At 41.5% G+C, this 26,610-nt stretch overlaps 1 protein-coding gene across 3 annotated transcripts in view; it reads right to left on the reverse strand.

The window, feature by feature from the left end:
* Positions 1-21,040, reverse strand: part of GCNT1 (glucosaminyl (N-acetyl) transferase 1) — a 43,573-nt gene extending 22,533 nt beyond the window's left edge. For all 3 annotated transcript variants that reach the window (XM_073345113.1, XM_073345116.1, XM_073345114.1), the window contains exon 1: positions 20,885-21,040. The gene's annotated coding sequence lies outside the window, so the exon portion shown is untranslated. The remainder of the gene's footprint in view (positions 1-20,884) is intronic.
* Positions 21,041-26,610: the final 5,570 nt, after the last annotated feature.

The raw sequence follows: 26,610 nt of genomic DNA on the forward strand, positions 1-26,610 counted from the left end.
TAGTTTCCGCATCAGAGTGTTGCTTTTTTAAAAACTTCTGAAAGCGTGCTCCACATCTCATCCCTCTCAAATTTTGGAAGGCACTTCAGATTCTTTAACCTTGGGTCCAGTGCTTTAGCTGTCTTCAGAAATCTCACATTGGTATCTTCTTTGTATTTTGTCAACTCTGCTGTGAAAGTGTTCTTAAAATGGACAACATGTGCTGGGTCAACATCTGAGACTGCTATAACATGAAATATATGGCAGAATTTGAGTAAAACAGCAGGAGACATGGGACTCCTTGGGGGAGAATTGTGTCACAAATTTAATTAATGCATGGAAGCAAGTCCTCTGGAATGGTGGCTGAAGCATGAAGGGGCATATGAAGGTTTAGCATATCTGGCATGTAAGTACCTTACAATGCCAGCTACAAAGTGCCATGAAAATACCTGTTCTCACTTTCTGGTGACATAGTAAATAAGAAGATGGCAGCATTATCTCTTGTATATTTAAACAAACTTGTTTGTCTTTGCGATTGGCTGAAGTTTTACATTGTTTTGTTTGAGAGTGCAGTTATGTAAAAAAGAATCTACATTTGTAAGTTGCACTTTCAGGACAAAGAGATTGCACTACAATACTTGTATGAGGTGAATTCAAAAATACTATTTCTTTTGTTTATCATTTCTGCAGTGCAAATATTTGTAATAAAAATATACACTTCAATTACAACACAATATATATATGAAAATGTAGAAAATCAAAAATATTTAATACATTTCAATTGGTATTCTCTTGTTTTAACAGTGTGATTAAAACTGCAATTAATTGCATTAATTTTTTTGAACCATGGTTAATTTTTTTGAGTTAATTGCGTGAGTTAACCGAGATGAATCAACAGCCCTAATTCCTAGTTATGTCTAGAAGATTGTCCAATATTACAGTTTCTTTTCCTTAAACTCTTATGTTCCCCTCATCAGCATGTTGCCCCTTCAACACCACAATCTTGCTAAAGTTGATACAGACAATAAGTTAATTGTGAGCAGCGATTTGACAATACTTGCAACCCCATGTTATTCATCACAAAGACTGCCCTTTACAGAAAAGAGGAAGAGAAGATGTGATCATCTTTTATTTTAGCAATTGGTTCGCTCCATAATCATCCATCTACTTATTTTAGCTGTTTCAACCTTCTAAACTCTGCTGACTTGTGTACTGCCTACTCTCCAAATCAAAACTCATCCCTTCAGTGGTAGCCACTAAGGTCTGGTCTAGACCCAACACTTAGGATGACCTAGCTACAATGTTCAGAGATGGGAACTCAATCCGAGAAACAGAGTTAAGTCAACGTAAGCCCCAGTATAGACACCTAACTACGGTTTCTCAAGGGGATGGGCAAAGATTTAACTGCAGATTTGCTCCATCAATTTAAGAGTTAAGGTCTGCATTTGGAGCATTTTGGGAAAATGAAACTGAAGGATGAGACTAACAATCATGACAAAGTGCAAAGCCTCTTTACTTGAGCACAGCATTCACTAAAGAGTGTTGTTCTATACTTGAATATAACTTGTGGGAAGGAATTGAACTCAGACCACGATTAAATTTCCAACTCTGAACTTGTTCATCACCCCAGGACAAATCACAAACTATCTGCACTTCAGTTTACTCATCTATAAAATGAGCAATGATAATTGTACACAGTGCCCGCGGTATTTGGAGATCTTTAGATGGAAGCCAGGTTCTGATTAGGCTTTTATTTATTTATTTATTTGAAGAATAAAAGCTCAGATGTAGATATATCCAGTCCAGTGGGGCATAGTTGGTACCTAACCCCGAAAGGCTACATAGACAGACTAAAATGTAACTTTCAGTCCAACTTCCAGCAGCGTTCCCCCTTCCACACACGTCACAAAATCTTTTCCTAGAGGGCCTCTTCACAATCTTGGAAAGTGGGGCTACTGAGGGGACCACTACTTAATAGACATCCCATTTACTCTTCTCTGCTTGAGATCTCTGTTAATGATTGGTCACCAAGTATTGCAAATATTTTTGTAGTTGAAGTTATCCTAATATAATAAGCATAAGTGAGGTTAAAAAAAAAAGTGTTTAAGTAGTGAGAGTTAGTATCATGCCATTTAACGTACCATAACTACTTCAGCCTCAGGATTAGAGCCTTTGTCTCACTATAAAAACCAAAAGCAAGCAAGTTTAACATTCAATAAAATACTTCACTAGCAGTTTTCAAGTACAGACTCAAAAGACCAATGCAATCTCACCAAGACCAGTTTTAGGTTACAGTTACAGGGCCTAATTGCTAATTATATCATGATAGCACTAAGGGGCTGTCAAGTGTTGGATCCAGACACTGGGGATTACCAGACACATGGAGACTCCTGAGGTGGTATAAAACTAGTATAATGGCTCTACATCTCTCCCCCATGAAGTCCCAAAGGTAGGGTGCATGGGTGGAGCCCTGCTGGACTCAAATTGTTTTCAGCTGCTGGAATAGTCCTTTGGGACCAAGACAGCTTAATGCAACAACAAGCAGCCTAAGGATTGCTCTAACTTGAACAAGGGTCTAAACTCCAAATATCGGGCACAACATGATAAATCACTTAACGGAGCCAGCCTTTTCCCTGAATTCTGCTGGAACTGAATCTGGGCCATAAATTTTAAGATGGCAAAAATGTTCCAAAAGCTAAAGGTTTTTAGCAAAAAGAAAAGAAGTACTTGTGGCACCTTAGAGACTAACAAATTTATTTGAGCATAAGCTTTTGTGAGCTACAGCTCACTTCATATGCTCTAATAAATTTGTTAGTCTCTAAGGTGCCACAAGTACTCCTTTTCTTTTTTGCAGATACAGACTAACGAGGCTGCTACTCTGAAACCTAAAGTTTTTAGCTCTCTTTCCTGTCAACTCACATCTTGCTTTGATTATACAGACCCAGATCCAAGTTCCCTTTTCTTACATCCTGTTGTGGCTGAACATATTTTGAGTATCAAGTTGAAATTAGCAAGTGGCCTCATCTCATCCTGTAAACCATCCTTTACTAATTTCACCTGATTAATATGTCTGGGGACAGAAAGAACTGTTAGTTAATATTCTCTGGGACTACAACTTTCTCTCAATCCATGGCAATGTTCCACTTCCTTTCAAGGTTTGTACTTTCACAAGGTTAACGACTCTGAATATCCCCTTTAGTAATACTTCTTCATTATGTAAATAGAAATACTCTATGCAAGCAGCATAGCGCAAGGTAAGTACTTTCTGTCTGTGAAGATTATATATTTAGGTAATTAACTTTTCGATATTTATACAGCAAGTACAGTTTATCCTGGAAAGGCTGAATGCCATCTGTCATGGTTATGTTCAGCTTCATTTACCCCCCTTAGAGAATACTAACTTATTACACTTCTCCATCTTTATGGTGTTGCTGGTTGCCAATGCCTAATAAAGAATGCTAGTAGTTGATTTGCACAGACAATTCTCACACCACAGTATTTACCCTATAACAGTCCAGGCAAAAGGCACCACACTTCCATGATGTTTCAAGGTTCCCGGTGCTTTGTTGCCAGTGGTTACAAGAATAAATAAATGATTTAATCAAACTGAGCTAAAACATATGGCAATTCTTCCTAAGAAAAAGCAATTAAACAGAGCATTCTGTTCCACGTGTCACTTTTAAACCATTTCATGAGGATATTAAGAATTATGGGGCACTGGCACAGGGACAGGTGAATGGTTAATACCTTGAAAGAGCCAAAACACAGTGTGAAAAATATAAAGGTATTGTAATGAAACTGCTGGCTCATTGCTGGGCACTGTATTAAAGGTCAATACATCCTGAAGTCAGAACAGACCAGGCTCAGGACACAGCCAGACCCTGCAGGAGAGCAGGTTGGAGACAGCACTCAGGAAGATGGCTCCTGAGGAAAGACCAAACAACGGGTAGCCTGAGAGCTAGGATCTGGGAGATTCTGAGCTTGGCAGAGACTTGCCTGTTGCAAGAAGGCGGCCAGCAGCAGAAGTACACAGGATTGCAATATGCAGGGAAGAAACTGATATGAGGGTGCTCCAGTCAGACTCTGATTTTATTACCCCTGGACTGGACTGGCTTAGAGTTTTTATTGCCATTGATTGTAACCCCAGAAGAAGTTGTACCTATGGTATTTGCACAATTTATTTAACTGGAAACTGAGTTTTTACAAAAAGAAAAGGAGTACTTGTGGCACCTTAGAGACTAACCAATTTATTAGAGCATAAGCTTTCGTGAGCTACAGCTCACTTCATCAGATGCATATCGTGGAAACTGCAGCAGACTTTATATATACACAGAGAATATGAACCAATACCTCCTCCCACCCCACTGTCCTGCTGGTAATAGCTTATCTAAAGTGATCATCAGGTGGGCCATTTCCAGCACAAATCCAGGTTTTCTCACCCTCCACCCCCCCACACAAATTCACTTTCCTGCTGGTGATAGCCCATCCAAAGTGACAACTCTCTACACAAGTGCATGACAATCAAGTTGGGCTATTTCCTGCACAAATCCAGGTTTTCTCACATCCCCCCCACCCCCATACACACACAAACTCACTCTCCTGCTGGTAATAGCTCATCCAAACTGACCACTCTTCAAGTTAAAATCCAAGTTAAACCAGAACATCTGGGGGGGAGGGGGGTAGGAAAAAACAAGAGGAAACAGGCTACCTTGCATAATGACTTAGCCACTCCAAGTCTCTATTTAAGCCTAAATTAATAGTATCCAATTTGCAAGATAAGCTATTACCAGCAGGACAGTGGGGTGGGAGGAGGTATTGGTTCATATTCTCTGTGTATATATAAAGTCTGCTGCAGTTTCCACGATATGCATCTGATGAAGTGAGCTGTAGCTCACGAAAGCTTATGCTCTAATAAATTGGTTAGTCTCTAAGGTGCCACAAGTACTCCTTTTCTTTTTGCGAATATAGACTAACACGGCTGTTACTCTGAAACCTGAGTTTTTACAGGAACCCACCAGGGACTAGAACCCGTTGAACACAGCATTTGAAGTACTAAGAACTCACCTCTGAACTCATTACACATTAGCATGCTAAGCTGCACCCATGGGACTGGTGTACCACAGCATATACAATGAAAATCCTGCTGGTTGCAGTGTATTATGTAGAACATTTATTCTTCAGAAGGGAAAAATTAATTGGTGAACCACAGCAACAATGTTATCTGACGAGATGTGTGTTGCCACAGAGAGGAGAGATATGTTAATACAGCTCAGCATTTTCTATTACACAACACAGATGTAAATGGCCATGAATTAAGTATGACTTTAGAGAGATTAGCAGTTCATTACACGTGAATGTATTCAGTTACAGAAATTTCAATCTCTGTAAGGGAAGTACAAATATTAGTCATAATCAGAATTATATCAGCTACTATTAGGTTACAGATTTAGGTCCCAGTCCTTTAATGAGATGTGAGGGCAGACCACTTGGAAATCAGCTAGTCTCCACACAGACACAGAAGTGTGTCCCATTGCAGGACCAACGGCCTTAGATTTTCCTCAAAACTTACAAGTTCAATTAAAATAGAAACTCTCTTTTTTGAAGCATTAGCACTTAACGAGTTTTCAGTCTCATAATTTCAAGAAAACCCACCACACCTGACACTATTATGGAGACGTATATCTAAACAAAAAGACATTTGTGTTTTCACAGGTTAATTTTTAAGCTATATCGATATAGATAAGATTATAGATATATCAAACAGAAGCATTTAATGGTCATCATAGTGGTTGCTTAATTCTTTGGAATTCCTCTGCAGGGTACAAGGGAGAAGAGGTCACTATCTAAGAGACCTTATCTAAAAGGATGCCACTGAAGAACCTGGCGGACAGGCAGATATGTGCAGAGGAGATATTAGGTGGTGTTTCTTAGGCCCACACCCTCTTCCCTGCTGAAGAAACAATCATATAAAAGACAACAGCAATGTAACAGATTTTTTTTTTTTAAAGAAATTGTTAAAATACCCAGGGCATAATATTCAAAAGGTGATTCATTAATTAGCCAGATTTGAAAGAGGCAAGTTGATAGTCTTTTTAATATAGGTCATTGGGAAGGATATTGAAATTTGTATTTCTCTGCATGAACGTTTTGAAAGGTACATGTTTCATTTGTAGCACTGGAAAGGAGTCCAAAAATGTTCTGTGAGCTTGTTCTAAAAGCTTTACCATAGGCTAGATTCATTGACCAATACTTGCTGTTTCAATGCTATTTAGAGTTAGTGTAATCACTGCTTGCAGTAAGTCACTGGTTTGTGAAAATTAATTTGGACTCTTTGCTAATACTGGAAGATAAACTTGCATGTTTTACACAGAGATCAAGGCCATATCTACACTACAAACTCATGTCGACATGAAACCGCCACAGTCAGTACATCACTTGCATGTATGGCTCATGTCGGCAGTGTGCGTACTCACCAGGAGCGCTTGTCTCAATGCACAGCGTGGTGCGCATGGGAAGTTTTCGCAATGCATGATGGGACTGAAACTAGTTGCTCAGAGGTGACGGAACATGGAGTCAACTTCATAGAGTGCAACTGTCTCTATCCCATGTCATTTACATCCCATAATTTTCACACCTTTTTTCAAAGTCTCACAAATCCACAAGACCCTCCTCACTGTCCACCATCTCCAACAGAAGCATGGAGCCTGCACAGCTCTGCACTATTGTCATGAATATTACAAGCACAGGGCACACGATCGTGAAGCATTTGCAGAGCTGCACGAAGAACGGAATTCATGGTTGTTGGTGGCATTCACAGAGCAGCTACAGATGGTAGAGCGCTGCTTCAGGGCCTGAGCAACAAGCAGTAGCTGGTGGGATTGTATTGTAACATAGGCGTTGGATGAGGAGTAGTGGCTGCAGAACTTTTGGCTGTGCAAGGCAATATTTCTGGATCACTGTGCTGAGCTCACCCCAGTGCCCTTCAGAGCAGGGACATCAAAATGAGAGCTTCACTGACAGTGAACAAGCACGTGCTAATCACACAGCAGAAACCTGCAACACCAGGTTACCAGCTGACTGGTAGCAATCAATTTGGAGTCCGGAAATCCATTGTGGGGCTAGTTGTCAAACAAATGTGCAGAACCATTAGTTGCCTCCTGCTACGCAGTACTGTGACCCTCTGCAATGTGCAGGACATGGTGGATGGATCTGCAGCAATGGGGTTCCTGAACTGCAGTGGAGCAATAGATGGCACACATCTCCCTGTTTTGGCACCAGACTACCTTGCCGGAGTATACATCAACAGAAAGGGCTACTTTTCTGTGGTTATGCAAGCGTTGGTGGATCATCAGGAGCACTTCACTGACATCAACGTGGGCTGGTCAGGGACAGTGCAAGATGCTCGCATCTTTAAGAAGACAGGACTGTTCAGAAAGCTGCAAGCAAGGACTTTCTTTCCCAAATGGCAGATTACCATTGGGAAAGTTGAAATGCAAATAGCGATCCTGGGGGACCCAGCCTACCCATTGCTCCTCTGACTTATTAAGCTGTAAAACTGACCATCTCAACAGCACCAAGGAGCAATTCAGCTACTGGCTCAGCAGGCGGAGAATGACAGTTGAATGTGCTTTTGGTAGATTGAAGGGATCCTGGCATTTGTTTACTCTCAAGATTGAACCTTAGTAAGAAAAATATTCCAGTGGTTATAGCTGCCTGCTGTGTCCTGCATAACGTATGTGAAGCAAAGGTGAAACCTTTCTGCCAGAGTGGAAATGGAGCGGCTGTCTGCTGAGTTTGAATAGCCGGACAGAAGGGCTAATAGAATAACTCAACTTAGAGCTATATGGCTCAGGGAAGCTTTGAATGACCATTTTAGCAGTGAGCCACAGTAACACAATTTGTTATACTGTGCTTTACTTGGCCCTACTCATTTGTGGCCTGTTAGAAATTATGTGGTGATTACGGTACATGTAGGAATATATCATCAGTATACTTATTAATTTTGTCTATGGCTTATCCTGTGCGTTGTGTCACACTGTCAGTAACAAGTAACTGGTTGCTTTCAGACCTGCTAAGCATTTGGTAGCAGATATTGCAAACCAGTAAAGACGAGTTATGTTTTAAATCATAAACATTTATTTTGAAACAGAATTTGATGCAAAGAAACTAAGGCTGTCAATTAATTGCTGATAACTCATGCAATTAAAATAATTAAATAATTGAGTTAATCAAGATTAATGAAATAAAAATGATTAATCACACTGTTAAACAATATAATACCAATTGAAATTTATTAAATATAAGTGTACAATGCTCACTTTATATTTTTTTATTACAAATATTTGCACTGTAAAAATGATCAACAAAAGAAATGTATAAGGTGAAATGAAAAATACTAAGTACTGTAGTGCAATCTCTTTATCATAAAAGTGCAACTTACAAACGTAGATCTGTTACATAACTGCTCTCAAAAACAAAATGTAAAACTTTACAGCTCCAAGTCCACTCAGTCCTCCTTCTTGTTCAGCCAATTGCTAAGGCAAACAAGTTTGTTTACATTTACAGGAGATGCTCCTGCCTGCTTCTTATTTACAATGTCACCTGTAAGTAACTGGTGTTGCAAGGTATTTATGTGCCACATATGCAAAACATTTGTATGCCCCTTCATGCTTCGGCCACCATTTCAGAGGATATGCTTCCATGCGGATAATGCTCGTTAAAAAATAATGCGTGAATTAAATTTGTGACTGAACTCCTTGGGGGAGAACTGTATGTCTTCCGCTCTGTTTTACCTGCATTCTGCCATATATTTCATGTTATAGCAGTCTTGGATGATGACCCAGCACATGTTTTAAGAACACTTTCACTACAGGTTTGACAAAACGCAAAGAAGATACCAATGTGAGATTTCTAAAAATAGCTACAGCACTCAACTCAAGGTTTAAGAATCTGAAGTGCCTTCCAAAATCTGAGAGGGATGAGGTGTGGAGCATTCTTTCAGGAGTCTTAAAAGAGCAACACTCTGATGTGGAAACTACAGAATCCGAACTACCAAAAAAGAAAACTAACCTTCTGCTGGTGGCATCTGACTCAGGTGATGAAAATGAACATGAGTTGGTCCGCTCTGCTTTGGATCATTATCAAGCAGAACCCCTCATCAGCATGGACGCATGTCCCCTGGAATGGTGGTTGAAGATGAAGGGACATATGAATCTTTAGCACATCTGGCATGTAAATATCTTGCGACGCCAGTGTCACAAAGTGTGGAGGAGACAGGGTCCTGCACCCCCAACTTCCTACGATTCACTGTGACTCTCAGCCAGCCAGTAAAGCAAAAGGTTTATTAGACAACAGGAACACAGTCCAAAACAGAACTTGTAGGTACAGACAACAGGACCCCCTCAGTCAGGTTCATTTGGGGGGGGGTGGGGAGGAGCTTAAACCCCAGCCCTGGGTCTCCCTCTGTTTCCCCAGTCAGCTCCAAAACTGAAACCCCCTCCAGCAGTCTCCTCCAGCCACCCCCCAGCTCCTCCTCCAGCCTTTGTCAAATTTCCCAGGCAGAAGGGGTCACCTGGCCCCAACTCCCTCCTGGACTCAGGTTACATGCTCAGGTATCGTCCCTCAAGTGAAGTCACACCCTGATATCCCATCACCAATGCAGATAGTACCAGTAAAACTCCCCTGCAACATCCCCAGGTCAATCCTCCCCACTCCGTCACATCCAGCTACAACATTGCCATGCGAATGCTTGTTCTCACTTTCAGGTGACATTGTAAACAATAAGTGGGCAGCATTATCTCCTGCAAATTGTAACCAAGTTTGTTTGTCTGAGCAATTGGCTGAAGTAGGATTGAGTGGACCCGTAGGCTCTAAAGTTTTACATTGTATTCAAAAATAAAAGAGTTATTTTTTCTACATTTGTAAGTTCAACTTTCAGGATAAAGAGATTGCACTACAGTACGTGTATGAGATGAATTGAAAATATTCTTTATTACACTGCAAATATGTGTAATATAAATATAAAGTGAGCACTGTACACTTGTATTCTGTGTTGTAATTGAAATCAATATATTTGAAAATGTAGAAAACATCCAAAAATATTTAAATAAATGGTATTCCATTATTGTTTAGCGCAATTAATTTTTTTAATAGCTTGACAGCCCTACAAAAAAAACCTACTAAAACAGAATTTACGAAGGGGAAAGAGCATTCATGTCCACTTCAGCTACACTGACACCAATCGTGGGTTTCACAGGTCAGCGATGTGAAGTTGTGATGGTCTTTAATGTGAAGTTGGGGTGGAGTTGTAGGGGTGGCACTATGGCCTCTGATACCATGTGGCTGGACTGCAGTGGAGTCAAAAACATCCTGGCTTGCTGTACAGCTGGATCCCCAGGTCACCTTCTCTCCAAATCCTCCTCCTCTTTCTCGCTGTTCACAGCAGGGGCCTGTGACTCGGGGTCCTTGGAGTATCGACGGTGTTGTGTGGGATGGTGGTGGAGTCTGCTGAGCAGCATGTTGTAAAAGCAGCAGGTGTGCAGCTCAGCACCAGATCTATTGTCCTCTCTGGCCTCCTGGTATGCCTGCCACAGCTGCTTGGCTTTAACGTGGCACTGTTGCTGGTCCCTGTTGTACCCCTTCTCCTGAATCCCCTGAGCAATCTGCTCTTTGATGTCCATGTTTCTATAGCTGGCTCAGAGCTGTGTTTGTACAGCCTCTTCTCCCTACAAGCCCGGGAGATAATATCTCTTGTCTACTCTAGGCTGGAGCACGTACATCTGTGGTGGGCAACCTGCGGCCCATCAGGGTAACCCGCTGACTGGCCTCCAGACAGTTTGTTTACATTTGCACGAGCGCCCGCAGCTTTCAGCGGCCATGCAAATGTAAACAAACTGTCTGGTGGCCCGCCAGTGGGTTACCCTGATGGGCCGCAGGTTGCCCACCACTAATGTATGTGGTCTGGAGCTGGCATGGTCAGATGCATGTAACCATGGAGAGCTACTAGGTTCTCTCTCCAAACTGGGTAATCAGGAAAAGGAATTTCAGAAATTAGCAGGGCATGAAAAGGGGGTGGAAGGTGGGGACTTCACAATGGAGACCAGAGCAGTCATTGGGCATTATGGGAAAGATGCTGGAGGATTGTTAGGGTCAACATAGCGTTACCTATGTCTACACACCCGCTGCCTCAAACTCCATACATCAATCTTGGCTCATTGAGGTTGTGTTATTATGTTGGTGTAATGGACCACCTTAAGTGGAGACACATGCACAACTAGGTTGACACAAGGCAGCTTATGTCAACATAACTTTGTAGTGTAGAGCAGGCTTAAAATATCAACTCACCACTGCAGATGAGAAGCGTGTCCTGCTAAGTAAGGGAATCCACACCACCATTTTGGCAGGATTTAAGCATTATTTAAAAAAAACCCAAAAACTTAAATTTGGATTAAAGTAATATTTCTAGCCCATATATTATGATGCTCTCCTCTGGGAGCCCAAAACCATAACTCACTGTGTTACCTCTTTGCCTTAGACATCTTTGCTGGAGCTGAAACGAAGGGCTTGTCTACACTGGGACTTTACAGCGCTGCAACTTTCTCACTCAGGGGTGTGAAAAAACACCCCTCCCTCTGCGCAGCAAGTTTCAGTGCGGTAAAGCGCCAGTGTGGACCGTGCACCAGCACCGGTAGCTGTGCCCCTCGTGGAGGTGGGGTTTTTAGGGCGCTGGGTGAGCGACTTCACAAGCCACGTTAAAGCGCTGCCTCAGCAACACGAAGGCTTTGTCTACACTGGACTTCCGCCAGTAAAACTTTTCTGGTTCAGGGGCGTGGAGAAAAAAAAACAAAAAAACAACACACCCCGAATGACAAAAGTTTTACAGATGAAACGCGCCAGTGTGAACGGTGCTTTGTCAGCGGGAGATCTCTCTCTCCCGCTGACAAACAGCAGCTGCACTGTGCACCTTTTAGCAGCACAGCTGTGTTGCTAAAAGTTGCATAGTGTAGACATAGCCGAAGACAGCTCTCAAAGACTCAGACTTGAAGGCTAGAAGGGACCATCAGGATCATCTAATCTAATCTCCTGCACATTGCAAGCCACAGAGCTTCACTGATCCCCTCCTGTAATAGGCCTATAACATCTGGCTGTGTTACTGAAGTCCTCAAATCATAAGACTGAGTTACAGAGAATCCATCATTTACTCCACTTTAAACTGTGCCACATGTTGCAGAGGAAGGCAAAAAAATCCCCAGGGTGTCTCTGCCAATCTGACCCAGGGGACAAGTCCTTCCCAGCCCCTAAAATGGCAGTCAGCTAGATCCCAAGCCTGTCAGAAACACCCAACAGCCAGATACCTGGAAAAGAATTCTCTGTAGTAACTCTCCCCTTCTAGTGTCCCATCAATGGTCGGAGATATTTGCTATTAACAGTCACAGATCAGCTACGTACCATTGTAGACAGTCTTATTTACCACCCCCTCCATAAACTTATCAAGCTCAGTCTTGAATACTGTTAGGATTTTTGCCCACACTGCTCCCCTTGGAAGGCTGTTCCAGAACTTCACTCCTGTGATAGTTGGAAACCTTCACACAATTTCAAGCCTAAACTTATTGATGGCCAATTTATAATCTATGCCACAACAGTCTGCCTTGCCAGAAAATTCCTTGACACTCTGCCAGTCTAAATCTTACCTTTTAGGTTACATTCAGTGAACTCCAGTTCCCAAGTTCTCCCAGAGAGGTCTTTCTGTAGTGTCCACTTCATCTCAATGAACATTAACATAAACTATGAAGTCCACTGTCTCCAAAGAGACAGTATTCCTGCACCAGCCTACTGGCTCACTGAGGACACATTCTAATTTAACACACAACATTGACATATTTCAGAGTAGCAGCCGTGTTAGTCTGTATTCGCAAAAAGAAAAGAAGTACTTGTGGCACCTTAGAGACTAACCAATTTATTTGAGCATAAGCTTTCGTGAGCTACAGCTCACTTCATTGGATCCGATGAAGTGAGCTGTAGCTCACGAAAGCTTATGCTCAAATAAATTGGTTAGTCTCTAAGGTGCCACAAGTACTCCTTTTCTTTTTGCAAACATTGACATAGTAAAACTAAACAAAAGTTTAGTAATAAAGACCAGATTTAAGTGATAATAAGCAAGGGACGGGGGGGGGGGGGAAGAGCTATAGTTACAAAGAAAACAAAAAGTAAAAGATATATTGTCTAGTGTCTAAAACTTAACTGTTTACTATCCTGGTCTCAGGCAATTTCTCACTAGTCAGTTCTCAGCATCTTCAACCCACACAGCTGAAAGATTCACTTTCCACAGTTTCCAAAAATGCTGGCTTCTTTTGTCCCTTAAGTGATGGATAACTAAGGGGTTCCCTGCCCTCCTTCTTATAGTCCCATAAACCTTTGAAATGTATTCTTTTGAAGTGTATCCCCAGAAAAAAGTTCTTCTCCCCTGCTGGTGCGCTGTCATGTTGTCGTCATCTCACTGTGATCTAGCTCTTTCTGTTGGCTTGATTACTTGGTTTACCTTAGATGCAAATATACTTTCATTGCTAGGTTCAAGCTTTGTAAGCCAGAGACACTGGCAAATCCACATTCCTTTGTTTGGGATAAACCTGTTTATCCACTCACATTGCCTTGTCTGGACATATTTTAGAAACATGTTTCCAGCATACTTACATAACCCTTTACATAGTAACCATACATACATCACACAATGATATTAATGTCCCATATGTAACTAATTATACGATAACTTACAAGACAATATTTGGCTAAATATTCTGACAACAGTGTGTTGCACATGCCCTTTGCCAGCTGACATAAAGGGGCTCTTAGAGTCATATATATTTGCCAGGATAATCTTCCAGATATAAACAGAATATAAATCAATGCAGTCCTGTCTTCCTGAGTCTGCGGACAGAATGCGGCGATGTTCCTGCTTATGTCTCAGTGAAACAACAGTGGCATTGTAGACTTAGAAAGTAAGTAGACTTAGAAATTTACCAAAATAGCTATTCTGGAATAATAAGTGTCCATGTGGGGAATTATTCTAGAATAGCTATTTCAGAAGTTTCCAAGTGTAAACAAGCCCTAAAAAATGGTTGTTTCTGTTACTGCTCAAAAGCTTTCTGGATAGTAACAATGAAACAATCATGTCAGTTTCAAGTGGCTGTTACTTAGTAGGTTAAACACCTCCCTTGCCTACCGCTACTATGTACTGAGGACAAACAAAACAAAAGGAAGGAAAGTCCATTGATAGTCACTGAATTGTATAAACTTTTTAATCACTATAAATTACTTTTAGAAACAGTTTGTCCATGCTTTTAAGCCTCGGGTGCTTCTGCATGCTAATTTTTTGATGAAACACATATGCAAAAGTGCTAACTGAAGGGATGTGTCTTCGGATAGGCTTGTCTTTCAAAGTGGTCTTCTTTTCTAATCCACTAATTTAGAAAGGCTTCTTCAAAATTGTCCTCACTAAAAAAATAATCAATGTTAGCAAAAGCATAGGGGAAAACTTTTTTTATTACTATGAATTACTTCAATAAACCGGTTGTTGTGGTTTTAACCCTGGGGTTTTTCCTGCATGCTCATTTTTTATTCAAATACCTATAAATAAAGGGCTGTTTCTTCAAATAGGCTTGTCTTTTCAAGTGATTATAAAATAGAACTTTATTCCTTTACAAAACTTAATATAACTTTTACTTGCTCTTGTTCAAAAATTTGAAAAGAAACAACCCTCTTATCTCTTCTATGTTCTGGACATCTAACAGCCTTCTTTCTCTCTAATTCACTGGCTAACAAAGCTGCTTTTGCTGCAGCTTCAAATTGTCCTCACCAAAAGCATAGGGAAAAACTTTTTAAAACTGTTGGTCTTCATCTTTATTAAAGCACCTGTGTAAAAGCGCTACATGGCAGGAAAGATGTTTGGGTCTGTTTTTTTAGATAAGAATAAGGCAGTTAAAGGAGAGAAGGGAGAAGGCTCTTGTTTAAAAATCTTGGGACTAATAGGATTGGTTCAGGAAAATGTATTCTATGATGCAGCTGTAGAACGGCATCTGATTGGTCCAACCCAAAGGGGGAGACAAAGGGGGTGAGGCAATATATTTTATTGGACCAACTTCTAGTTACACTCGACATTTTCCTCTTAATTTCCCATTACTGCAGCTGGTAGTGCAACTCCACCAAGAGCGGCTATGCCAAAAGTAATAACAGACTGACAGGTATTTTAACTATTGCAGCGTCTGGTCCTGCTCAGAACAGGTCTAGGCAACCCCAAGATTAAAATGCAGTTACCAGGGCCTCATCTGCACTACTGTTTGTGCTGGTAGAGCTGCGCCTGCCAGAACAGTGGGAAATTTAAGACAACGACACTAGTGGAGACAAGGTCATACAGAACAACAGTCCCTGCCCTGAAGGACTTGCCCTTGTCTTCACTGTTTTAAAAAAAAAATTTTTTTTTTTTTTTTGCCTTGCAATATCTAATGTGTCTGAGCTATTTTGAGGTGAAAACGACAGTGAAGATAAGATACTTTCGTTTTATATAGGGCTGCTGGTTAATCACAGTTAACTCACGCGATTAACTCAAAAAAATTAATCACAATTAAAAAACTTAATTGCAATTAATCAGTTTTAATCACACTGTTCAACAATAGATATCAATTGAAATTTAACACTATTTTTTGATGTTTTTCTACATTTTCAAATATATTGATTTGAATTACAACAGAATATAGTGTACAGTGCTCACTTTATATTTTTATTACAAATATTTGCACTGTAAAAATGATAAATATTGTTTTTCAATTTACCTCATACAATCACCATAATACAATTTCTTTATTGTGAAAATGCAACTTACAAATACAGATTTTTTTGGTTACATAACTGCACTCAAACAAAACAAAGTAAAACTTCTGAGCCTACAAGTCCACTCAGTCCTACTTTTTATTCAGCCAATCGCTAAGACAAAAACATTTGTTTATATTTACAGGAGATAATGCTGCCTGCTTCGTATTGACAATGTCACCTGCAAGTGAGAACAGGTGTTTGCATGGCACTTTTGTAGCTGGCATTACAAGGTATTTACATGCCAGATATGCTAAACATTTGTATGCCCATTTATGCTTCGGCTACCATTCCAGAAGACATGCCTCCATGTTGGTGATGCTTGTTAAAAAAAGAATTCATTAATTAAATTTTGACTGAACTCCTTGGGTATATCTCCTGCTCTGTTTTACCTGCATGTTGCCATGTATTTCATATTATAGCAGTCTTGGATGATGACCCAGCAGATGTTCATTTTAAGAACACTTTCACTGCAGATTTGACAAAACGCAAAGAAGGCACCAATGCAAGATTTCTAAAGATAGCTACAGCACTCAACCCAAGGTTTAAGAATCTGAAGTGCCTTCCAAAATCTTAGAGGGATGAAGTGTGGAGCATTCTTCCAGAAGTCTTAAAAGAGCAACACTCTGATGCGAAAACTACAGAACCTGAACTACCAAAAAAGAAAACCAACTTTCTGCTGGTGGCATCTGACTCAGGTGATGAAAATGAACATGAGTTGGTCCGCTCTGCTTTGGATCATTATCAAGCAGAATCCCTCATCAGCATGGAAGCATGTCCCCTGGAATGTGGTTGAAGATGAAGGGATATATGAATCTTTAGCACATCTGGCACGTAAATATCTTGCAACACCAGCTACAGATATTTTTTGTACGTAACTCTACATTTTTAAGTTCAACTTTCATGATAAAGAGACTGCACTACAGTACTTGTATGAGAACAATTGAAAAATACCATTTCTTTTTTTTTACAGCACAAATATTTGTAATAAAAATATAAAGTGAGCTCTGTACACTTTCTATTCTGTGTTGCAATTGAAATCAATATATTTGAAATGTGGAAAACATCCAAAATATTTAAATAAATAGTACTCTATTATAACTTGTTAATTGCTTGACAACCCCAGTTTTATCATAAGGAAGAGGGGCTCATTTTCACTGTGGTTTTCACACCAGGATCTCTCTCACACAATAGTTACTGCAAGGTAAAAGATATGCATTTTTTAGCAACAAAGACAAGGCCTTAAGCTTTAAAAAATAAATATTGACCCTTTCTGTCACGCAATGGCCATTATATACACCAACACGGTGTCCTTATCTATATAAAAGGAATTACTGCTAAAATATCACTAGTGAGAGAGCTGGTTTAGATAGGGCACCAGTGGCCACTGACATATTAAGAACAATGCTGAATAGGCCTTTTATTTTTTTTAAGCCTAGTTAGAGGACACTGTTTAAAACACTGACTACACTAACATGGTGTTTAAGACCCCTTTCTACACCAGTGCTCCCACCAGTGGAGCTGCATCAACAGTAGAAACAGTGGGGATTTTTTTCCTTCCAAAAAAATTCCTAATGTAGGTACCTCCATCTTTAATTACAGCAATGCTAAAAGATACAACTGTCATATGCAAATCCAAACTTCTCGCATCTGGGAGGTAAGCAGCATATATGACAGTTTCTTTAAATTAACATTGCCCCCTACTCCCAAAATCTGGACTCTTATACTGTGCCTATCCAAATATCTGGGGTGGAATCCTGGCTTCATTAAAACGAATGGAACTTTTTGCCATTGACTTCAATGGAGTCAGGATTTCACCCTTTTTCTCTAGGACCCATTGGCTAGTGCCTACTGCAGAGCAGGGATTTGAACCAGTGAATCCCATATCTCAGGAGAGTGCCCTAACCACTAGGCTATTAGGTAAACAGGAGATAGGTGTGGTACTTAAGGTACCAGCACCACCACCACATTGTCCAGCTCTTCGTTTCTTTTGCTTTTATTTTTAAAAAGGCTAAAATTCTCCAAACCTAAACATTTTGTTTTGGATTGAATGAAAGGACATTTTTTTAATGATTGAAAATGCCCAAACATTTCAGTTCAACCCAAACCACTTTTTCTTTCCTTTCTTTCTTTCTTTTTGGACTGCCAGAAAACTGAAGAAATCAGTTATTCACACAGGTCTATCATCCTCTTATGCACTAGTGGAAGATAGTTAAAAACAGTGCAAGAAATAGAAGTCTCATTAACATAATAAGAAAATACTGCTTTGAAATTAGACAGATATTTTATGTAGCCCATCTGTCTCAAATTATTTCTTTAAGCACGTGGTCATGCAAATCTGTGTTCACCCATTCTTAGCATCCACAGGCAAACCATACTTAAAACAAAACAAAGTTATCTAAAAACTTTCAGTTTTCTCTGTATGGAAAACTGTGCTTACCTTACTACTATTGCCCTCCTAACAGGCATTTGCAGCATACTTGCACATGCATAAGTGAAGAATGCCTACAACTTTATGAAAGACGTGAACAATTAAATGAAATTTTGGAAAATTTTATTGTCAACAAACCAGACTTTTGCAGGATAGCATTTACATTTTTTGCAAAGCTCTGGCTCACTGGATGCTATTGGCATTCTGAAAGGCTCTATATTCTGTTGAAGAGTATGGAGATACATTTTTCTGCTTTCAATTTTCCTCTCCCTCACTTTTACTTTTGTTTGTTTAATTAACGTTCCCAATTAGTTTCCTTATCATGCTATTTTTAGTGACAAGGTTAAAAATCACAGTAAGCTTTCCTGGAGTTGAATAATGCTGACTAGTATCCGATAAACTACATCAATGCTACTAATTGGCATGCTGAATTCCTGGGGAATTACCTCTCCTATAGCTTCTCTCAGTAGCAACTGCAGTTCTAGGAAGTCAGATTTCAGTATTGCTGCAATTGGAATAGAGCCTTTAGATTTCGTTTTGAGAGGGGGAGGTGGCAAGAGGAAGCTTTTAAAAGCTTTGTCTAAAAGACAGATAGCAAAATTCTCCACTGCGATGAAAGATTTTAAAAACTGAATTTTGCTCCAGCATACCAATGTAAACTCAGCAGGGCAGCTTCTCAGCCTTTTGCTCAAACTGGTGAACATTTTTATTCACACATTTAGTCCAACTGAGCAGTCCACTTCATTGAAGTTAGTGGTTGGTGTAAAAAAACAGCAGATTTTTGGCCTCTGATCTTTGTCTTAGCCTCAGCCAGGCTAATGGAGCACAGAAAATTTCTCTGAGATGTGCTTAGCCTCAGGGAAAGGAGTGTTACAGATCACTCAACTAGAAGTGCCCCAAGCAACTAAAGCCCATCACCGATGATACAGATTCTTTCTGGGACCACCTAATTATCTTAAGGACGGACATCTGAGGACACTAGAGAGGTTAGAGTGGGGAAAAGCGTTGTGAACCTTACAGGGCACTGGAGACTCCCAAAGAGGATAGAAAGTTTAGTAGTAATGTACATATTTCCAAAATATTTACCTTCTGACAAAAATGTTTGTACCATAACTAGACTTCCATCACTAGTATTTTTTTCCCTACTTCACAGGGGCAGAAGGGGTCTATCTTCTTTTAGAGACAAGGGAGGTTTCAGCTCAGTGACAAAATAGCCAACAGCTACAGGGCTAACAACCCTTTTCTGGTTCCACAGAGCCCGGGTGTTTCTTGCCAAACTTGAAATCAGCTACCTGAAACCCCCTATTTAAGAAACCTGTTTGGAATTGCAAATACTCCAAATAGGTAACTCATACTGCTCTTTAAACGTAATTGACCTCACCTCCTTCCAGCAAAAAGATTTACTTTTCAGAACAGCTTTGAAAAGGGGGCAAAATGCCAGTGGTATACTGAGCTGCCTGTTAAGGTTTGAAACCACTCACCAGGCTTAGATTCCAGAAAGCCACTTACAGCCTTCTAAACTGTTGGTGTCCTCAAATCTGTTTCTTCAGACTCTGCTCTGTTTTACCAACCTTGACAGAACACAGGCATGCTATTCCTTAAAAATAAAAGAAGTCTGATCTTTTCTAACCCATGCCCATTGTCAAGATGTTTTAGCACTTAAATAATATTATGTAAACGCGGCTCAAATAAAGGGCACGAAGTAGAGACTAATGTTTGCAGAAATCCCAGAAATAAAGGGGTTGTTATTGTTTAACCTTAGATCAAAAAAAGTTCAGGTAAAAAGTCTGTTATACCTTTGCAAGGTTTCATATGTGGAGAATATAGGGTGAACCATACAACACAGTCAGTTAATTCATTCAAGTTGCCAACAACGTTAGCAACAGCAGCAACAACAAAAAACCTGGAGCCCCATTAGTTAAATGGCTAAAAGCACTCCTATTTGAAACAGAACAAAGTTTCCAGAAATCTTTTTTTGGGGGGGTGGGGGTGGGGTGGGGTGGGGGGAGTCAATAACAACTTGGTAAATTTCAACTGCATTAAGATAGCTTCTACTTCATAACGCTGGAGAGAAAGAGTGCTCCCTATTGCTATTTTTTCACATTGGAACGGCTCTTGTTTCCACCAGGACAAGCGAAGAACAAAAACGTGTTCTCGAACGAGCAGGAGAGGAAGCGAGCGTGCAACCGCCAGCGCTTTACAGCAACATGCGAGTTCCCCCAAAGGAGGTATAGAAACAGAAACAGACACTGCCTGCCCTGGCCAAACAGGCTCACCCACCCAGCTATTACTTCACTTTTCCCTAGGATGGGGCTCGGTCCCTGGCTCCACCACCTTTGTGTTCCAGTCAGTGGAGAGCCAAGGTGGGCGAGGGAAGAGCTTTTAACTGGATCAACTCCTGCCGGACCCAGCAGGGCGCCCGGGTCACGGGAGCGGGGAGTGAACGAAGAGGGGCTGGCTGGAGTAAAGCCAGGGCAGGGAGCAAACGACACCCCCTCCCTTAGGAGGGCGCACCAGTCCCCCCTCCCCCTCCAGAGCTCGGGCTGCCTGACTCCGTCGGACACGACTGGCCCGGCCCGCGGGGAGCCGGAGGAAAGGGGGCCGAGCAGTTACCTGGACCGAGCGGCCGGTGGCTCAGGAGGGACGCGAGCTGCTGCTCAGCTACGAACTGAGCCGGGCTAGCATCAGCGGAGACAAATTTCCCCCAGCCTCCTCCTCCTGAGAGCGCCCGCCCCTCGCCGGCGGCTGGAAGCACTTCCTCTGCCTGGCCGAGAGGCGCTGCTGAGCGCCCCGCCTCCTTATATCCCCTGCTCTTTACACCGCCCGCGGAAGCGGGGAGGATGGGGCAGGGCCTTGCACAAGCAACCAGCCGAGCGAGGCGCTTCCGAGGTTCCCCTTCACTAGCGCCGCCACCGAAAGAGCTCCCTCCACTCCCCAGAGCGACACCCTCCTCCCCTCACAGCCACTGCTACCTAGGGTGTCAGTGTCCTCTGTGGTCCCCCCCCCAGGGCTCCCTTGCAGCCTCTGCTACCCCTCTTCCCAGTCCTCTATGTCCCCCCAAAGACCCCCTCACAGCCTGCTACCCCCAAACTCATCCATGTCCCGAAAAATCCTCACTCCACCATCCATCACTCCCCAGAGAGTCACCTCTCCCCAGCCTCACCATTTCCGCACTTGACATGGTAAAGGATTTATATATGTGTGTTTTCTACAGGGCTCCGATTCTCAGGAGGGGAGCTTCTCTCCTGCAGGCCTCCTGCAGTTCTTTGAAGAGAAGCAGCACAGGCTTCCCTGCTGTGGAGCTGAGACATTCCAGAGGTGACGATGCGGGATCTCTGCCCTCTCCCACAGAGTTCATGAACTCCGCGGGAGAGAAGCAGCAGATGCTCACGTTTCAGGTTTGGTTCTGTGGATGTTCAGCTGAATCAATTTTAGAACCAGTGGGACACAACCTAGAAGGAGCACTGCTTCTGTCCCGTCCAGTGCCCCAAATCAACTGTTACAACCTTGCCCTGTCCTCTCTTCTGGACAAGCCTAAGTCTGTTGTAAAGGGACCCAACTCTTGGGTCCATGTACTTCGAAGCATCCTTGAGTCTGGGAAGTGATTGGTCATTGTTCTTAGCTCTGGCTCACTCCCAGGGGCAGACCTTGTGTCTGACACCCATCTTGGACAATGGGACCCTGCAGTTTGGCTATCTTAGACCCTGGAACTAGTGTCACAGCCCTCCAGAACCCCCCATTGCTTAGACATATTCCGCCAGTGTACCTGATTGTGAGATCTCTGGTTCCTAGTTACATTCTTCAGGGACAATGTGGCTGGAAGACAAAGAACACAGACTTATTGAAGAAATGTCTTTAATGGTAGACGCTTTCTCCCTTAACAAAGTACACTAGAGAGTTATAGATTTATTAAAAATAACACAATCCCCTTGTCTTACCTCACAGCTCCAGTGAGTCCTTAATTTGGTCAGTATTCTTAGGCTACAAAGCCCTTTTTGGCCTGGTTGTGCATATACCATTGGTTTACCGCCTTGGTCAGAGATGCAGCCACCTTTTAAAACAGCCTCTGCCTCTGTTCTCCTTTTCCCCATATGCTTCAGATGGAGAATTTCCCTCCTCCCCATAGCTTCTATGTAGAGAGTCATTCAAAGTCAATAGCTCTTTTGGTAGAAAACCCATTATTCTGGTAGGGGAGACTCATTGAACATTTATGGCTTTTGATGGCTCTCTCAGAGCTTCTCAGACTAAGGCTATGGCTACACTACAGCTTAAATAGACATAAATTATGTCCTCAGGGGTCTGAATAAGCCACACCCCCTCCCGAGCGACATAATTTATGATGACTTAAGCGCTGGTGTGGACAGTGCTATGTCGGTGGGAGAGCTTCTCCTGCTGACATAACTACCGCCGCTCGCAGGGGCTGGAGTAATTACACCAATGGGAGCTGCTGTAAGCTCTCTAGTGTAGCCATAGTCTTTCCACTAGGTGTTAAGCCCCTGCTACTAAAGGAATCCTCCAAATCCACAAACAAGGTTGCAATATAACATGAAGGTCACACTTCAAAATGAAGGTTACAGTACAGAGTAGAACCCCTGAAACATAGTGGAGTTCACCAAACAACATGGAATTTGGAGGTTGACACAGATATATTCCCCAATCTGTCACACCAAACACCCACAGTTCTGAGTAGTTAAGATGTGCAAAATTCTATGTTATTATGTTATCTTTGACAGTGGGACAAAAATAGAAACAAATTATGATGCATAATGGTACACTTTTATATTTTATTATTTTTAAAAATAGTCTATGAAATACAAAAGAAAAGCCTATCAATCCATATGATGGCACTGACTTTCAAAAAGACCTAACCCAGAGAAGATCTTGAAAGCTTATCTTTCTCACCAACAGAAGCTGGTCCAATAAAAGACATTACCTCACCCACCTTGTCTCTCTAAAAAGACCTCAGCTCAACCTCCAACTTTGTGCCAGCAAATCTGTGTCTGCAAATAGTTGTGGGTGTATTCTGTAGCATTTATGCATCTGATTTGGAGGTTCAGTCAGGCACTTATATAAAACTAGGAAGCGCATCAACTATTACTGGATGCCTCCAACTTGTAAATACAATTACTTGTGGGTGCAAAATCAGAGACAGCTTCTGAAGATAGGGGTTTATATCATTACCAAGTAGAAAGCTTCATTAACTATCAGTAAACACTGTTAAATTCAGTTCCAAAGACAATGTAGCACAACCCATATCAATAAAAAAACATCCAAACATACAGGTAAGCTCTTTTAACAATTGAACTACCTTTACAATATTACCTGCCAAGTAGTCATTATGGATCAGCACCATATTACAGATGGTCCCATTAACTTCAAGGAGAGTATTTGTCGAGAACTTAGTGTTAAATGTGTATAAAGGCATCAGAATCTTGGCCCATGTAATAATTCCTTATAGTGTAACTACTCTAGTGTTGTAATAATTGGGTCCACAAATTTACCCTAATTGTGAGCTTGGTTGTAAAAAGTAAGTAAAAGTTCACAAAGTATCACAATAATTTATGACAATAAATGTTAATGTGAAAAGGTACAAAGGGGAAACAAAAGATTAAATTAATTCAACTAAAATGGCCTACTTCTAGAACTCAAAGACTGTGTTAAGATTATGCCTGGTAAACAAGAGAAGTGTGGGACCAAAAATCAGTGGACCAAAATTGGTATGTCAAAAGTCAGGCCTAGTTGGTGGACAAAATAATAGGAGGAGGGCTCCTTAAAATAAATTACTTTGTGGGTGAAAACTGTCTGACAACTACAGGCTGGAAGATGGGTGAATGGGAAGAAGTGAGCTTTACCATCATGGGGCTACCACTGACACCATTTCCTGGGACCTTACGATCTACTGTAACGTTGTTGGCCTTTTGTCATCCTGATGCTGAGAAATATCCTGACCAACTCAGGCCAGAGAGCAGGTGGGACCCAGATGCCATCACCACCTCCACACTGGCTTCAGCTAAATCTCAACTATCACCTGGGGTGTGAGACGTTGCCAACCCCTCCACCACCACCCCTGTGTGTCATTTTCCTTCTCCACCTTATTTCTTCTCTTTCCTAGAGTTGTAGTGGCTGAGAGGTTGAGATGCTGGACTGCAAGGTTGTGGGTTTGAGACTTGCTTGATCGCACACTAAAAGGCTACCTCTAGTTCACCTACCCGCAAAATGGGTACCCGATCCACTGGGTTAGGGCAAATCACATCACTCCCTTGTGTACCCTTGTCTATGAAACTGACATGCCTTAATCATGTCAGCCCGATGAATCATTGACTTGGGGGAATTTTGACTATCCCTCTCCTTTTGTACTTGTTTAATAAGAATCTAGCTTTAGTGGCCAAGACTATATATTTTGCAACACTGTTGTAAGCCTGTGACCAAAGAGAAAGCTAAAAGCAATACCCAAAATAGACAGATGCTGGGACAAGTTTGCCAGGTCTTGGAGTGGTAGGTAAGGCCAAGTGCCATACTTGTGGGTTTTTTAAGCAGGGAGGTTGCAAATGAGAGTGAACACCAGAGTCAGAAGCTGCATTGTCTACCTTTGCCGTTATTTCCTCTCCCTTCTTGTGTGTACTTTTCCTGTTTTGTCTTTCAAGAAACAGGATCAGAGTTTAAACAACAACAACAACAACAACAGCTCCAGTCCATTTCAACTAACTTCTTCTCTTTTTCACAAAAGAGCAGTTACCATCTAACAGTTAATACCATCTAAAAGACTGCCAAAAAGGGGAAGTTTGCTTCTAAAAACTTTCTCCAGCTAAGGGAAACGTTAAAATGATTAATACGTTTAATACTTTACTTTTCAAATGCTGTAACTGTTTTTCTTTTTTTCTGTATCTTTAATAAAAGATTTAAAAGATTTTTAGTGGTTTTTATGCTCAAATAAATTTGTTAATCTCTAAGGTGCCACAAGTACTCCTTTTCTTTTTAGTGGTGTGTTTGCCATGGTACTAAGTAGGGAGGACTCTGTACACCAAACCCTGAACTTTGTTTAAAACTGTTTAATGTTGGACAGTGACAGTATCATGTTAACACCTTGACTCTTTGGGCCCATATGTTCCACTGAAATTAATACAACACTCTACAGCTCATCGACCACCTACTCTCTCCCAAACACACAGGAAGAGAAGTGGGTTCTACAGTTTGCCTGTAAGGTTAATAATGCTGGGCTCCAGTGAATCACAACATTTGAAGTACTCATCTGGGCTCCAGTGAATCACAACATTTGAAGTACACAATAGCCAGATAGTGACTGGTAACAACTATGCCAAGTGGGAGTGAGAAATTGCACTACGGTTTTTTGTGTTTTTTTTGGCAAGCTTTTCATTCTGTTTTGTGTGGAGGCAATGGTTTGCAACTGCAATGAGTAACTTTGAATACTGTAGGGAGTGTTCATAATCTAAGAATTTAAGTGGAAGTCAGAACTAGAAAAAATGTTAACGTACCTGTTGTGGTTGTTGTTGTTTTTAATACTACAGTATTCTAGCCAAATGTCCCCAAAACATCTCAGTAAGACTGTTGTAAACTCTAGTGCACACCATTACAGGTGAATACTTTAATATTCTTATAAAGGTTTCAGAGATATGCATTTTGTTTTAAAGTTTTCTTCCTTTATTGGTGACCCTACTACAACAGCAAAGGAAAAAGTTATACCAACAAGTTACCAAAAGGGGAGTGGGATGGGGTGTTCACCCCACATCAGCCCTGATAGGGTTAAAGAGAGCCTTGAGAGGCCAGTTAGGTTTATCTGGTGTCACCTGAGAGTGAGAGAAGGGCCAGGGATAATGAGAATGCAGCCCAGCTGGGAAAGGGCTAAGATCCCACTAAAAAGCCCAGAAGCTGAAAGTAGAAGAAGGCAGGCTCAGAGCTAGAAATGGATGTGGGAAGATATGGGGGGGGCTGTGTTGTGTTTAGTCTGGAGAAGGTTGAGAGGGAACATAACAGTTTTCAAGTACATAAAAGGTTGTTACAAGGAGGAGGGAGAAAAATTGTTCTTTTCCTCTGAGGATAGGACAAGAAGCAATGGGCTTAAATTGCAGCAATGGTGGTTTAGGTTGGACATTAGGAAAAGCTTCCTGTCAGAGTGGTTAATCACTGGAATAAATTGCCTAGGGAGGTGGTGGAATCTCCATCATTGGGGATTTTTAAGAGCAGGTTGGACAAAAATCTGTCAGGGATCGTCTAGATTAAAGTGGTGGTCCGCAGACCGGTGCTGGTCCGCGAGCCATCGGCTCCTGGTCTGCGCGCACAATGGAAAAAGAAATTGCCGGTCTCCTACATCAGATGATACT

Source organism: Lepidochelys kempii, chromosome 5, assembly GCF_965140265.1.
Source record: "Lepidochelys kempii isolate rLepKem1 chromosome 5, rLepKem1.hap2, whole genome shotgun sequence".
NCBI lineage: Eukaryota > Metazoa > Chordata > Testudines > Cheloniidae > Lepidochelys > Lepidochelys kempii.